We start from the raw sequence: 16,504 nt of genomic DNA, 5'->3' as shown, positions 1-16,504 counted from the left end.
CACTGGGCGACTTTACACTTCGTGACGCCTCCCGAAAACGATCTGTAAAGAGAAAAAGGCGAGTAAGGACGGCGGAGGAGGGCGGTGTCGCTGTTGGAAAGAAAAGGAAAACCGCCGTGGTACGCGCGCCGCCCAGCGTTGAGCGCCCGCCTAGAGGGGCCGTGTCGGTGTCCTTGAAGTAGTTGTGGTTGTACCAAAGGGAGTGATTACCGAAGCACGACCTTTGGCTTTGATCTATGAAGAAATGCGTGAAAGGGTATGCACGCGGTCGCCAGGTGTGACGAGTGTGGATGGGAAACGCTTTGAGGGGAGGCACCGCCCGAAGAGGCCGAAATCCTTTTCGGTGGACGATGCCTATAGTATTATTGTGTCCGCAGACTTGGCCGCTATCTCTGCAGTGTACCGATTAGGGCAGCCTTATGAGTTGGTGGCGCTGGAGGAAGATGATCGTGCTCATCATGTGGGCGGGGCAAACAAGCTGGTTGTATATGAGGAGCAGTTGGAGTCAGGGATGCGGCTACCTCTGCTTCCCTTCTTTGTGGAGGTATTAAAAGAGTATGACCTGTGTCCTGGTCAAATTCATCCGAACGGGTGGAGGATGATGGTGGCGTTTTATTCTTTGTGCCGGTCGGCTAGATATCGAGCTACCGGGCTGGTGTTTCGCGAATTCTTCTGGCCGAATAAGGGACCCCGCTCCCAACGTGTGACCTTCTCTCATCAAAAGTTTAAGGTACTCGGTGGCCTGAAGGATAAGATCCCTGAGTTTAGGCATCGGTACTTTCTAGTGCGGAAACTGGATGGTGACTTCCCTTTCCGCGTGACATGGAATGAGGATCCCATGGATTCGGGTAGGTGGTTAAAAACGCGACCAATGTTGCCATCGGAGGAGCATCTCATAAGGTATTTAAAGGGGTTGCCGACGGACGAAGAAAGTAAGAAGGATGTGGATGAGCTCGTGGGACATTTTCTGGCCGCTGGATATTATATCTAGAAACAGTGGCGAATGGCCCAGCTAGCTGGCTGGTCGCAGGCGGACTTCGAAAAATGGAAACGCGGGTATAATTTTTCGGACGGAGAGCTAGCGGAGTTGGAGGCGATAACCGTAAATGTTGCCATCGTAGGTGAGGGTCTGGGTTGTAAGCTTTATTTCGTAGTTCTAACGTGTATTTGCTTGAAATATATATTGACCATGATGTTACCGATGCAGGTCCAGGTGATCCTAGCGTTAGTATGGATTTTGATCCTAACGAGTTTGGTGTTGGCCTTGAGACTGCGGAGGAAGCCTTTGCTATTCCATCCGGATCCTTGGCCTCCTTTTCTTCGCTTGAAGATGCGAACCAAGTGGTGCAGAGCATGGGGGGCGTGCTAGCCGTGCACGATGATACTGATGTTACTGGTGACATACTGCAAGGGATGCCTGTGGTAGAGAGTGAGGCAAAAGAAGCTGCAGAGGTGACCGCTGCTGAAAAGGAACAAGGCGAGCAGCAGATTCAAAGACCCCTTACCTGGAAATGTAAAAAAGACAAAGTTAAGTCTGTTGCTGGGATAGAAAATGAAAAGGTGCGTGCTGGTGATGATGCCATCGGAGCGCACGAAGGCTCTAAATGAGCGTGTACTGATGGTGGGACCGAGCTTGAGGCAGGGATGATGGATCGGTTAGGCGATCACCTGGAGATGATGAAAAGAGTGGATGTCATGATTGCTAAGTTTCGGGAATATGTGATGGGCTTGTCGGTGCACTCCGACATGATGACGTCCGACCTTGCGCGGGCAATGGCTCGCATCGCTAAGGTGCCCAGAGAAGTGATACGGATGGATGGTGTGTCCAAGATGAACCTCGGTGTGGAGACTCTGTCGGCGCTTGGTGTGGTAAGCTCGTTTGACCTTCTCGCCTAGGTTCATTCCTAATAACTGTGTCCTGAATTGTGCAAATTGCATGCAGGCCATTCAAAATGCTAACAAGGTTTTCGACATGTGTGTGAACGATGAAAATCTATTTCGTGATATGGAGCAAGGTCTGCGGAACGCGGTGAAGAAGTTAGAAACGGCCAATGTAAAATTAGCCACCGCTGGGGAACTGCTGGAGCGCCGGGAGGGCGAGATTGCTGTGCTGACCGAGCAGCTAAAGGTGGAGACGGGGTGCCGACTGGAGCTGTCGAAAAGGTTGGCACATGATGCTGAGGAACTTCGTTCCTACAAAGTTTTGTTTAAGGCGGCCATACTATGGGTCCGCCGAGTGAAGGGGCAAGTGGACGAGAGAGTGAGGCGAGCAACTGCGTTATCTGATGAGAACAAAAAACTCAGGTAGGATCTTGAGGCAGCTCGGAAAGAGGCCAGGGAGTTACGGGCCCTCATGGGAGATCGCGAGGAGAAACTAATTACGATAGACCGGATGATGCTTATCACTGCTGCCTACGTTGCCGGGTATGAAGTTCCTCCGGAGGTCATTTTTTCTCTGAATGTCTATGATAAGGCTGCCCAGGTGAAGGCCGTAGAGTTCTGTGGTCGCTTTAAAAAGAAGTAGTTGGAGATGGAGGTGGCCTGATCCACTTGTTCCTTTGTTTTCAAATATGTAATAATTTTGTTGTACGGTTTGTATCTTTAGGGATCTTTTGGCAGTCTATTTTGATCATCATCTTGCACTTTTGATTTGATTTGAGACTTCATGATATGTTTGTCAAGTCTTTTCCATTCTTACTATAAATAGGAGTCGGTTTTTGTTTGTATTTCTCGTTCAAATTTGGTTCTTGCTTCTAGTGCTCGTATCCTTAGTCATTTGCTTACGCCTATCTTTGTGATGTCGCTTCGGGATGTGGTGGACTCTGCCAAGGTGCTTGAGGTGCAAAAGGCCATCTCGGCGATTCCCCATCCCTATGTGTATTGTCCCCCAAGGGATGATCATGAGCTGGACAGGAAAGTGCGGTATGCCTCCCCGGTGTGGATGAATCCGGGTTTCTCGCGGAGAAGCCGAAACGGGGAGAGTGAGAGTTCCGCGCCCTATACTGGATCTGCGACGGATTCATGCGATGTGGTTGTCAGCGCCTTTTCTTCCACTAAGAAGAAAGCTTGGTCGCAGGATGGGATTGGGTTTTTGAATTCCGACGAGTCAGTGGTACCCGTGACAAATCCGCATCCTGCCTCGGTAAGGAGGTTTCTTGCCGACGAACTAGACAGAGTTATGAACCTCCCCCCTATGCTGGAAAATCACCGTTCTGGGCGCCATGCTTCGCCGAGTCGACCCCATGGGGCGACATTTGTCGATCCGCTGAAACCTCGTAGTGTGGTTTTCCTTGAATTTTCTAAACAAGGGTTTCTAGGGCCTATTCCAGCCGATCCGGCGCATCAAGTGACGCACGTCGGGAAAACGTGCCTGTACCATAGGCAGAATGGGCATAACACCGACGAATGTACTGATTGGCAAGCAGTGCACCAGGCCCTAATGGATGCGGAGGCTATCCCGAATCCCGATAGTGTCTGTGCTTCGCTTGAGTGATTGTGGTGTGTTTTATCTGTACTTATAATGGATGTAACTATGGATCCCTTTCTGTAATGAAATTTGGTATGGTGTTGTCGTTTATCGTCATAATACTTATGTGCTTATGCAGCGTTGTTATTGGCCATTTTACTCTAAATTGCGTGCGAAAGATTCCTTCTTTAGAGAGCGTTTTAGATGCTCTAGGAGTAATGTTTAGTGTTGCTTACCGGAGAATGAATCGGGATGTGCACTTGTAAATAAGCGGTAACCATATGGATTCGTTGGTCGATCAAGTGATTGCGAGGTCATTCGAGATGCTCGAGTATCCTTTTGAGATTTATCTTAGCGAAGAAAGCATCGTGGTGTCCGCTTGTAAGTAATCAGTAAAAATATGGGATTGTTAGGCGATTACGAAGGCAGTCGAGATGCTCGATAAGCCTTTGGATAACATTTTGATGTTTTTGTAGTGGAGAATGCATTGTGGTGTCCGCTTGTAAATAATCGGTAACAATATGAGATTGTTAGGTGATTACGAAGGCAGTCGAGATGCTCGATAAGCCTTTGGATAACATTTTGATGTTTTGGTAGCGGAGAACGCATTGTGGTGTCCGCTTGTAAATAATCGGTAACAATATGGGATTGTTAGGCGATTACGAAGGCAGTCGAGGTGCTCAATTAATGAAAAGATCTCAAAGAAAACACGGGCATTCGATTAATCATAATTGTGTATACAGGCTACTAATAGTATTTCTTCAAAGTCTGGATGTTCCAACTATTGTCAAAGACCAAACTGTCTAATGAGGCGATTTTATAGGCACCGTTGTGGAGGACAGTATCGACCTTGTACGGCCCTTCCCATGACTGCCCGAGCTTGCCCTGAGCTAGTGGAGATTGAGCGGCAGCGGCGTCTCAGAGCACAAGGTCTCTGACTTGAAAAGTGCAGGGCCGGACCCGTCTGTTGTGGTATCAAGCTATGCTTTGCTTATATGCCGTGATGTGAAGCAAGGCATTAAGGCATTCCTCCTCTAATCGCTCACTTGCTTCGGCAAGTTCCGCGTTGTTATCAGCTTCTTCGAAGGTGATCTGTCGAGGAGAGCGAAGGGTGACCTCGGACGGCGCCATTGCTTCTACCCCGTAGGTGAGGAAGAAAGGAGAGAGCCCGGTGCCGGAGTGCGGGGTTGTGCGGTACGACTATAATATATCTGGGATATGGTCAGGCCATTCTCGACCCTGGTCGGACAGGCGCGCTTTAATTCCTCGCAGAATTATTCGGTTGCTTACTTCAGTGAGCCCGTTGCTTTGAGGGTGCACTACGGAGGTGTACCACCCTTTGATACCCCATTCCTTACAAAACTCGTGGAATTTACTGCAGTCGAATTGCCTCCCGTTATCTGTGATGAAAGAGTGAGGGACTCCGAATCGGTATATGACTGTTCGTTTGAGGAAACCGATTATATTGTCGGCGGTTATTTTTACGATTGCTTCTGCCTCGATCCATTTGGTAAAATGGTCGACTGATACCACTACGAAGCGTTTCTGAGCTAAGGCCATTGGAAAAGGGCCGAGCAGATCAACGCCCCATACTGTAAATGGCCAAGGTGTGATAATGCCTTTGAGCGGAGCCGCTGGCGCTTGATGAGTATTGGCATGTAATTGACATGCCTGACAGCTACGAACCAAACGCATCGCGTCGGAGTCCATGGTTTGCCAATAAAGTCCCTGAAGCCGGACCTTCTTCGCAATTGCCCGAGCGTCCTGATGCGAGCTGCAAACGCCCTGATGTATTTCCTTTAGACAGTGATCCCCTTCCTCTTCGGATATACAGCACAACCAAGGGTGTATGGAGGATTTCCGGTAGAGTAAGCCGTCATGCATTGCATATCGCCAGGAACGCCGAACCACGAGGGATGCCTCCGTCCGATCTTCCGGCAGCGTTCCATCTTGTAGGTACCTGATTATCGGACTCCTCCACCCGCTCGCTGTGTCGATCCGTAGCGAGCACTCTATGTGAATGGCTGGGGCAGCAGCGATTTCTATCAGGGTGTGCGAATCACTAGACTGCTCACTTGCTGCGAGAGCGGCAATGGCATCTGCTTCCTCATTCTCCTCTCGTGGCACTAGTATGAGGTCAAGGATTACTCCTTTATCTTTGAGATCATTGAGCAAGGAGTTGGCGAGGGCCAAATATTGGCACATCGTCGGATCTTTTGCCTTGTAGGTACCGCTGACGTGGCTAACGACGAGCTTCGAGTCCGAGTATACCGTCAAATGTCCGTTCACCATTGTTTTGGATAATCGAAGAGCTGCGATCAAGGCCTCATATTCTGCCTGATTTTTCATGGTCGGGAAATCAAGCCGGACGGTGTACCGTATTCGGAGATTATTGGGTCCCTGAATGGCTACACCTGCGCCTGCTCGCCCCGGGCCGCAGGACCCATCTACACTCATGGTCCAGACGTCGTTGTTGTGAGATTTTGTTGGTGTGGAGTTGCTAGTAGATGATCCGGTGAATTCTACAATGAAATCGGACAGCACCTGATCTTTGATCGTCGTTCGAGGCTCAAATCGTATGTCAAACTGGGATAGTCGAACTGACTAGTTGGTGATCCGACCGGAGACCTCTAGTTTCAAGACGGCCTTTTTGAGAGGGTAATTGGTCCTGACCACAACCGTATGTGCTTGGAAGTATGGTCGAAGACGCTCGGATGCTTGAGTTATGGCGAACAGAGCCTTCTCAACCTCGGAGTATCGGATTTCGGCTCCCTTCAGAACCTTGCTCAGAAAGTAAATCGGGTAAAGCTCTGTCCCCTCTTCTTAAGTTAAAACGACTCCTACCGTTTCATCGGTGATGGTGAAGTATAAGTGAATGTCCCGTCCTGGCCTTGGTACCGACAACAGTGGGGGTGTGGCGAGGAAAGTTTTGATGGCGTTGAATGCGGCCTGGAAGTCCTTAGACCATTTGAAGGGATGCTCCTTCTTGATTGCTTTGTAAAAAGTAAACACCGCTGTGCTGAGCAGGAAATGAACCGTCCCAAAGCGATGATCCTTCCATTGAGCCTTTGAACCCCCTGCAAGTTGCGCAGTGGCTCCATTGCCAAGATTGCCTCGATCTTCGCGGGGTTGGGCTCGACGACTTTCTCTGATACCACGCATCCTAGAAATTTGCCGCTACGAATTCCGAAGAAACATTTCTCCGGATTTAGCTTGAGGTTGTAGGCTCTAAAAATTTTAAACACTTCCGCCAAGTCACGCGGGTGGTCACTCTCTTCAGTGCTTAGGACAACCATGTCATCGATGTATACTTGTACCGTCTTGCTGATGAGATGGGCGAACATCTTGTCTATTAACCGCTGGTAAGTGGCCCCCGCATTTTTTAACCCAAAAGGCATCACATTGTAGCAATAAGTGCCTTCATGCGTAATGAAGGGGGTCTTCTCGGCATCGGCCGGGTCCAGAGGGATTTGCTGAAAACCGGCGATGGCATCAAACTGAGATAAGACTTTGCGACTAGCTGTTTGGTCGAGGAGCTGATCTATGTGAGACAACATGTAAGAATCCTTGGGGCATGCTTTATTAACATTTCTAAAATCTACACACATGCGGTACTTTCTGCTGGCTTTCTTTACAAGTACGACGTTAGAAAGCCAGTCTGAATAGTGGACCTCGCGAATAAATTTTACAGCTAGTAGCTTTTCGACCTCTGCCTTTACTGCGGCTTGCTTGTCCTTCGCCTGTACTCGCATCTTCTGCTTCAGGGGCTCCATAGAGGGGTCGATGCTCAATCTGTGCACTGCTTGATCGGGTGAGACTCCCGTGATGTCTTCGGTGCACCATGCGAACACATCTGAATGCTCAGATAGGACGGCTTTGATCTCATCGGCCAAATGGGACGTGAGCCTGGTCCCAATTTTTACTGTCTTGGTGTCCCCGATGGCACAGTCGCTAACCGGTTCGATTGGTATGGGATTGTAACCCCTCACATCCATCAGACCATCTTCCAGGTAAAGCGCTGTCCGAGGCTGATTCGCCTCCTACTGCAATCTTTTGGCCAGGATGCGATCTCCTTGGATGGTGATCCTGGCGTGTTGGAGCGGCAAAGTTAAGCATAATCCGGAGATATCGACTGTGGCCTTCAAGGTAGCCATCATAGGTCTTCCGATGATGGCATTATAGGCCAGGGGGATATCGACCACCACCCATTCTGCGGTGTCCTCGATCTCTTTGTTAGTTGATAGAGAGATGACTCCCTTTACTGGGACTTCAATTTCCGACAGGCCAACAACGGGAAAAGTCCCAGCTTGGAGGGCAGTGTGAGTATTCTTCATTGCACGGAGCACCGTCCAGGTGAGCAAGTTCACCGAACTTCCTGTGTCTACCAGCACTCGATGCGTCTTAAAGCCGGCGATGTTGATGGTGACAACTAGGGCCTCCGAATGGCTGGTCCAGAGCGGCGGCTGCACCATCAGGGTCTAGTCGATTGCTTTCCTTTTTCGGGAGCTCTTCGGAGGCGCGCAGAGCGCTGGTGCTCCCTCCCTTATGACGTGGATCTCCCCGTGGTACCTTGGTCGCTTCGGCTCATCTGCTCGGCCGGTGTCCCGCTGCTTCGGGCTCTGCTCCCTCTGCCTAACTGCCTTTGGTGGCATGCCCTGCTCCGTGATCCGCTCAATGTCTTTCTGCAGTTGATAGCAGTTCTCCGTGGAGTGTCCGGAGGATTTGTGATACTTGCAGTATTCCTTCTCGATACGGGTCTTGCCCTTGTCGGTCGGTGGATTCTGATGTGCGAATCGGTGAGGCTGGGTCTGAGCAGCATAATGCACTTCCTTCCCGTGGGATCGGTCTCCCTTGCGCTCCAGGTTGGCTCGCTCGGCCCGAGCTGGAAAAGGCATTGGGGCCTCCTTGCGTGCCCAGCCTTCCTCACGTGCTTCTATGGTCGGTCTACCTTTTTCCTGTTTGTGCGTGTCTCCTCTGGCCTTGTCCCTGTCTGACTCTTCGTATCCTACGGGCCGGTCGTAGTCGTCATACCTGACGAAGGTTTGTGCCATGGTCATGAGCTCCTCGAAAGATCTTGGCATCTTTCGGAAACATTTCTGCTTTAGAGGCTCGCACGAGGTTCCTTTTGCCAAAGCGTCATGAGCCACCTCGAGGTTGAGGCCTTTAACCTGTGAGGCCATATGGTGAAACCTAGAAAGAAAGTTGCGCAGTGGTTCAGTTGCTCACTGCTTGAGCCCGTTGAGGTCCGAGCTGATCTTCCTTACTTTTGGAGCAAGTCCTCGATACCATTCTTGCGCACTAGATGAGAGTGTGGTCGGAAAAACCTTGCACATAATGTCCTCGTCTTTTGAATACAAGTTGATGGTGCTCATAAAAGATGCGACATGGTCGTTCGGGTCTTCGGTCCCCGAACACTGGGATAGTCGAGGAGCTTTCCAGTCTCGTGGGAACCTTGTCTTGATGATTCTTTTTACTAGCGGTGTTTTACTGGATGTGATGCTTCCCCCCATGACGCCTCCGAGGGCCCTTTTGTCAAGAAAACATTGGATCTTTAGTTCCAACATATCTTCGCTACCTGCGGCCGCTATCTTTTCGCGCCGCCCAGCGCTACCTCTGGCCGCAACAGAAACGGCACTTGTCCCTACGGGGACCCCGGGCCCTGAGGGTTCGCCCAGAAGCATGCCCTTTCTTTGTATCTCCAATGTTGCTTTGAGGTATTGCCAGATTTTCACGTTCTCCTCCTGCAAGCTTCTCTGTTGCTCTATTATCTTCATCTGAGCCGCCGTATGAACGGCCTGAGTGGTCTGAAAACCTTGTATCGCACTGAGGAGTTGTCTGGTATTGTGAGTCTCTTCTTCCTCAGGGCTCACCTCCTCCATTAGCGGTCCCAGGTTTCTAGGGGAAATTGGAAAGGTTGGTACGGAACGTTCGACGTTAGTCATGGAGCTAGTCATTCCTACTTCCGGTGCTTGCGTCGGAGCAGGCTCATTTGGGGTTTGCATTTTGCTTGAGATTCCGAAGTCACTTGTATTCCACCTTCACCGCACCAAATAATCAGGATACGTGAAATAGCAAACTGGCTCTCTCCGGGTAAGGTTCTCGCGTTCTGCGATGATCGTCCCTGTGTGGGGAGCGGTCCCTGTATATACTCCGACGATCAAGACAGTTAGTAGCTCAAGGGAAATTACTCTTGGTATTAAGATAGAGTTTAGAAATAATGTTACCCGCCCCTTCTTTAGGTTGTGTCCCCCTTATTTATATTGAGCCTTCTTGGGCCCTGCTGGGCCTATGGGCCAGCTGGGCCCCCGGTTGATATTCCGAATCAGTAAGTATAATATTTCAATACCTCTTTAATATTTTATTCAATATGTCTATAACTTCAATAAACAACTATTGTGTGAAACTTTATGTCTATTTTTCCAAAATGCATAAAAATAAAAAAACATACTAAAAAAGAATGCAAATATACAAAATCTTTATTTTAATCATTTTGAAAAAAACAAACAAATAAAAAAGAAAACATGGAGTGATAGATATGGAACCGGAGAGACGACAGAATGGAATTTCATATCTGAAAGATGAAACTATAACAACTATTGTTTAATAAAAATAAAACAACACAATTGAGAACAAAAATAACTACAACATATGAAAAAAAATCGAATAATTACCTTGAGAAACATAAGAATTTCTTGTAATTTTTGACACTTTTGTGTTTCCCGATTTTAGTTGTCCATCCATCTTCTATTTCTATTAGATTTCTTCAATTGGAGTTATCAATTTGAAAAACAAGGATAAATAATAAAGAAAACATGGATAAGGTAGCGAGAAACATAAGAATTTCTTTTAATTTTTGACACTTTTGTGTTTCCCGATTTTAGTTGTCCATCCATCTTCTATTTCTATTAGATTTCTTCAATTGGAGTTATCAGTTTGAAAAAAAAAGGATAAATAATAAAGAAAACAGGATAAGGTAGCGAGAAGTATAAAATCTGGGTAACGACAGAAATGGATCTGAAAGAAAAATAAAACAACAACACAATTGAGAACAAAATAACTACAACATATGAAAGAAAAATCGAATAATTACCTTCAGAAATATAATACTATCTATCATGGCCAATGAATATAATGGTGAAATATTATCTATCATGCTTTATATAGAAGTTTATTTGTGATTTTTGGATTTCTTTTACTTTGTGTCTTTTCATCTATTTGTAACTTTTACTTTCTTTTATTATTTTCATTAATGGGATAGTAATTGTTTAATATATTATAAATACAAATATGTTATTTTTAATTAATAAAATCTTTTTAATTTTGATTTTTTACTACGTTGACAACTCATCAAAAAGGTCTCTAAAACACTTATCTCAATTTCCCTCTGCTTCCGCTATTATATATAGTATATATGTGGATCTTTTGAAAAATTGAATTGAAGGGCAGTTTCCATCCCAAGCTCAGTTGGCTACCGATATCTCAACGAGTTCGACACCTCCTGCAAATCTCTGATGGGTTCCTCCACCTATAGGATCATTGAAGGGTAATATTGATGCTGCCCTTTTTGCACATTTTCCACAGCTGGCTTTGGGTTCGTTTTGCGCAATGATAAAGGTCTCCTCTAGCCTTCTGTATTGCAGTTTGGATCCTATGTTGTCCGAAAGCGTGAGTGTTTGTAAAGCTTTAAGTTGGTTGAAGGATAATGATTATACACCTACATCTGTAATTGATTTCGAACTAAAAAGTAAAAAAAAAAACTGAACCAAATAACAGAATTACATCAGTTCTAATACAATTTAAACAGAATAATTCACAAATCTAATAAGGGGATGAAAATCTTTTGTTCCCATACATCTCTAGTCTTATCGTTCAACTTATGACATTTACTTTAGAGCATCTCCAACAGCCTCTTAAAATGGCTCTTAAGTTAAAATTTGAGGAGGGAGGGTTAAAAATCAACTCCAACAGTCTCTTAGTGGCTCCTCAAATAACTAAGAGCCTCCTCATCCGCTCTATTAATAGAGAGCCTCTATCCACCTCTTAGTGACTCTTAACTCATTTTTTTATTAATAATTTATTATTAAGGGAAGGCTTGCCCCCAATACACCCTTGTGGTGGGACCCCTCCCCGGACCCTCGCTCAGCGGGGACGCGTAATGCGACCGGGCCGCCCTTTTTTTTATTAAGGAGTCTCTCTCTTTTCACTATTGGTAGATAGAACAATAATTAATTATTGATTTGTCTCTCTCCTTTCACTATTGGTTAATATAACAATAGTTAATAACTTTAATAATAAAATAATAAATAGAGAGTGAATATAAGGAGTATTGTTGGAGATGATATGTATTAGTAACTCTTAAATCACTAAGAGTCAATTTTTTATATTATTTTTAGGGAGTGAACTAAGAGCCTGTTGGAGATGCTCTTATTAACTAATAAAGTAAAAAAAAAAATTAAGGGTTAAGGTATAAAAATACCCCTAATATTGACATGCATAATTAATTTTACCCATAACATCTAAAATGGTGCAATTTTACTTTTAATGTTGGCAGACAATAGTAATTTTACCCCTAACGTTATTAAGTTGGATCAATTTCAGACATTATTATAAAACACAGATATTTTGTTCCTTATTTTGCACCAATTGCATATTAGTTTGTTTTAAAGAAAAAAAATTCATATTTTATGTGATTTAATAATAGAATTAGAGATTAATATTTATAAATTTGGCGAAATATTGAATTTTTTTGTCCAACTCGTACAATAGAGAATATATTTTTAAATTTTTGTTTTAAATTTTTTTCACGTTTAATCATATATTTATGTTATATTACTTTTTTTTTTGGTAGAAACAGGAAAGAAAACAAACCAACACCGAGACAAAAGCTAACCTGGGATCAGCCTAGGAAAGCTAACCCCAACTCTGTCCTCTAAAAGGAGAGAAGAAAGATAGATAGGAGGATCAGAAAGGGTGGAAACACCTAACATCCCCTCGTGCCCAAGCGATCCGTAATTCGATTTTGTTCTCTGTAGATGTGGCTGAACTCTAAGGACTCAAAGGAGGAGCCAAAACTTCTTATTGCTTTGATAAGGTTCTGGCTACTAAGACAAAAAACATGATTATTAGAGATCATACTAATAGCCTCCATATTATCAGACTCCACAGCAAGCCTTTTAATACCCAGATTTCTGGCAAGCTTGACTCTAGAAAGAATACCCCAAAGTTCCGCTGAAAAGGATGAGCCCAAACCCAGGTTATGGGTGAATCCAGACAACTAGGCACCTCCCGCGTCCCTGAGCACGCCTCCAGCCACGATCTTTCCATTGTTGAGACAGGAGCCATCCGTGTTCAACTTAACCACCCCATCCTTCGGCCTACACCACCCAACGAGTTGAACCTCTTTATTCTGGGTAGAATTGGCAAGGGGGTCCCCTTTGAAGCTCCCCGTAATGGTAAGGAGCTTTTTAGAGAAGAACTCGGGTAAGTTCTGAATAAAAACAGTCTTCTCACCAAAGATCTCGTCGTTTCTCCACTTCCAATGGTGGTGGCAGATAATAGCAAATAAAATGTCTCCATGCTCCATGCTAGCCATTAACCTACCTTTAACCCCATTGGAGAACCAGTCATTCTCAGGGTAGGCAAAGAAGGAGGGGAGAATGTGGTGCGGAAGAACTTTCTGCCAAACCTCCTTACTCTTAGGGCAGTCCCTAAGGGCATGGCACAAAGATTCAACTTGGCCTCTGCATCTACTGCAAGCACCTGAATCCGCCAAGTGACGTCTATGTCTATCCGAATTAGTCAACAATCTGTCCTTGACTCCAAGCCACAGGAAGCTCCTCATTCGGTAAGGGATTTTCAGAGCCCAAATGGATTTCCAAGTGTCCGAAAGAGGGTCGGATCTGTCAAGAGTAAAAGCTTCAAAGGCAGACTTGCAAGAGTAAGCTCCATTTTTTGTCAGGGCCCAGCAATGCCTATCCTTGTCCTCCTCAAGGTTACTAATCTTCACTCCCCTGATTCTGAGGAGAGAATCAAGGCTCAAGAAGGAATCAAACATAGACCAAATCCAGTCCCCATCAGAGTCCACCACATCGGCAATCCTCCAGTTGCGGAAATTGCTAGGCGGGGGAGAGCAGCAAACCTCTATAAGAGGTTTATCTCCGATCCAGGTGTCATGCCAGAAGCTTATGGACTTACCATTACCCACCTCCAGGCCAACCCCCGTGCAGAACTCAGCAAACACAACACTGAGCCCTTTCCAAAGGAAAGAACAATTGCCAATCCTCTCTTTAGGGCCCCCAAAGATTTTGTCCTTACGATACTTGCCACAAAGCAATCGAACCCAAAGAGAAGAAGGGTTCTGCCACATTCTCCAGAGGAGCTTCATCAACAAGACCTTATTGTTATCTTTAGCTTGTCTGATGCCAAGACCCCCCCTGCTTTTAGGCTGGCAGACCTCCTTCCAAGGGACTAGGTGAATCTTCCTACCCTCTCCAGACTCACCCCAAAGAAAACGCCGGTTGATTTTATCAAGCTCATTGAGAACCGGCTCAGGCAACTTACATGCTTGCATGATATGATTGGGAGCTGCGCAGTTGACAGACTGAATTAAGGTTAGGCGGCCAGCCAAGGAAAGAGAATTGGCCTTCCAACTAGCACACAACCCATTAGTTTTGTCCAGAGTCTCCTTAAAGGAGGCTTTGGAAACTCTGTCACTATGAAGGGGATCCCAATATACTTTCCCAAGGATTGGGTAAGAGGGATACCCGAAAGATCGCTAAGCTTATTACAGAGGCTTCTATCCATGTTCTTAGAGCAAAGCATCCGGGACTTGTGGACATTGATCTTCTGGCCAGAAGCAACGCAAAAGCACTCCAGGATATTCATGACCACACCAATTTGCTCCTCATTCCCTTCCACAAAGATCATCACATCGTCAGCGAAGAACAAGTGGGAAATAGGAGGGCAAAATCTGTTAATGGACACAAGATGGAGACTCCCCTTATTCACAGCTTCTTGAATTAGGTGAGCCAGCCTTTCCATTGCTATCACAAAAAGGAAAGGGCTCATAGGATCTCCTTGACGGATACCCCTAGAAGGAGAAAACTCATCAGACATATCTCCATTGATCAGAACCTGGAAAAACAGGAGAAGACACGCAACCTTCAATCAAACTCCTCCAGTTCTCAGGAATACCAGCTTTACTTAAGCTATCCAAAAGAAAGCTCCAGTTTAAATGATCATAAGCTTTCTCCAGATCAAGCTTGAGAGCCACGATCCCTTTCTTACCCTTCCTCATTTTCATGGAATGGACCATCTCCTGGGCAATTACCACATTGTCCATCATTTGCCTACCAGGAACAAAGCTACCTTGATTTTGGCTAATAATCTCAGGAAGGATCCGCCGGATCCTATTCGCCACAATCTTAGTGATAGCTTTGTATAAAACATTACATAGGCTGATCGGCCTCATTTGTAAAAAGGAGGAGGGCTTTTCAACCTTAGGGATCAGAACCAGGAGGGTTTTATTCACCAGGCTAATCTCGTTGGAACCGCGGAAGATTCCAAAGATAAAATTATAGACACCTTCCTTCACCGAGTCCCAGTGTTTATGGTAGAAACTAGCAGGGATACCATCGATCCCTGGAGCTTTAGTAGCTCCAATACTGGTGAAGGCAATATCAATTTCTTTCCGGTCGATAGGATGAAAGGCATCAACAATTACCTCCTCCTCCAGCCTAGGAAAGGTGACCCCGGAGTGGGCTTTGTCCAGATCCACAACTTCCTCTTTAAAGAGGTTTTTATAAAACTCAAGAGCAAGGCGACGAATATCTTCTTCCTCATAAATCCAGTTACCATTAGAATCTTTAATAGCATCGATCTGGTTCCTTTGCCTTCTAATAATAGTAGAAAGGTGGAAGAATCTGGTGTTCCGGTCACCATCCTTAATCCAAGCCTTCCTAGATTTCTGGAACCAAAGGAGCTCTTCCTGTCTAAGGACCGCTTCCAGCTCGTTCTGGAGAGATCTAAGATGACAATTCATACCGTGGTCAAAACGGATCTCCAAACAGCGTTGAATGCCTTCCATCCTCCTTAAGAGTTTATTGTTCCTTCGGATAATATGGCCAAAGATGTTTTTATTCCATCCCACCACATTTCTTCTAAACTCCTCAGCAGCAAGGAGAACATTAGAATGGGGTTGCCAATTATCCTTAACAAAGTTCCTGAACTCAGGATGGGTGTCCCAAGCAACAAGGTACCTAAACGGTCTATTCCCTTTGGACCGATGACCTTTAACCAGCTTAACGAGGATAGGACTATGGTCCGAGTGGCGAAAAGGGAGGTTCAGCACGTTTACCTCAGGAAATCTATAGATCGCCGCTACATTCGCATACACTTTATCCAACCGAACAAACACGCTGTTCCTTTTCCAAGTGAACTTGTGGCCAGCCGCACCAAGGTCCGATAGCCCGCAAAGATCCATATTTTGCTTATGGTTAAGGCACCGGTTGATATAATGATTGCCCCCCCCCTTTCTGATCACTCATCCGAGCAATATCATTAAAGTCACCAGCGACCAACCAAGGATCCATCATATTCGTACTAATAGAGAACATGATCTCCCAAAGCCTCTTCCGGTTAGTCAGGATCGGATCGGCATAGACAAAGGACACAAAGAAAGGTTTGTTGCCAGGATAACACACCTTGCTATGAATGAATTGGTTATCAATAGTAATAATATCAATACTTACACGACCTGGCTTCCAAAAAAGCCAGATCCCCCCTGCTCGACCCGTCGCCTCCGACCTGACACACTTCCAATTCTTAAACTTTTTAACCACCTCATCTGCTTTAGAACCACTAACCTTGGTTTCAAGAAGAGCAAAACAAGAAGGGTTAAATTGCTTAATAAGATCATTAACATGGATGCGGGTTGCCTTGCTAGCCGCACCTCTAACATTCCAAACAAAGAAGTCCATCAGAAGGAAGACAACTGATCACAGGATTCATGTTATATTACTAATTAGTGATAAAATGACT

This window comes from Euphorbia lathyris, chromosome 9 (genome assembly GCF_963576675.1).
Source record: "Euphorbia lathyris chromosome 9, ddEupLath1.1, whole genome shotgun sequence".
Lineage (NCBI taxonomy): Eukaryota > Viridiplantae > Streptophyta > Magnoliopsida > Malpighiales > Euphorbiaceae > Euphorbia > Euphorbia lathyris.
This window is presented reverse-complemented; position numbering follows the sequence as displayed.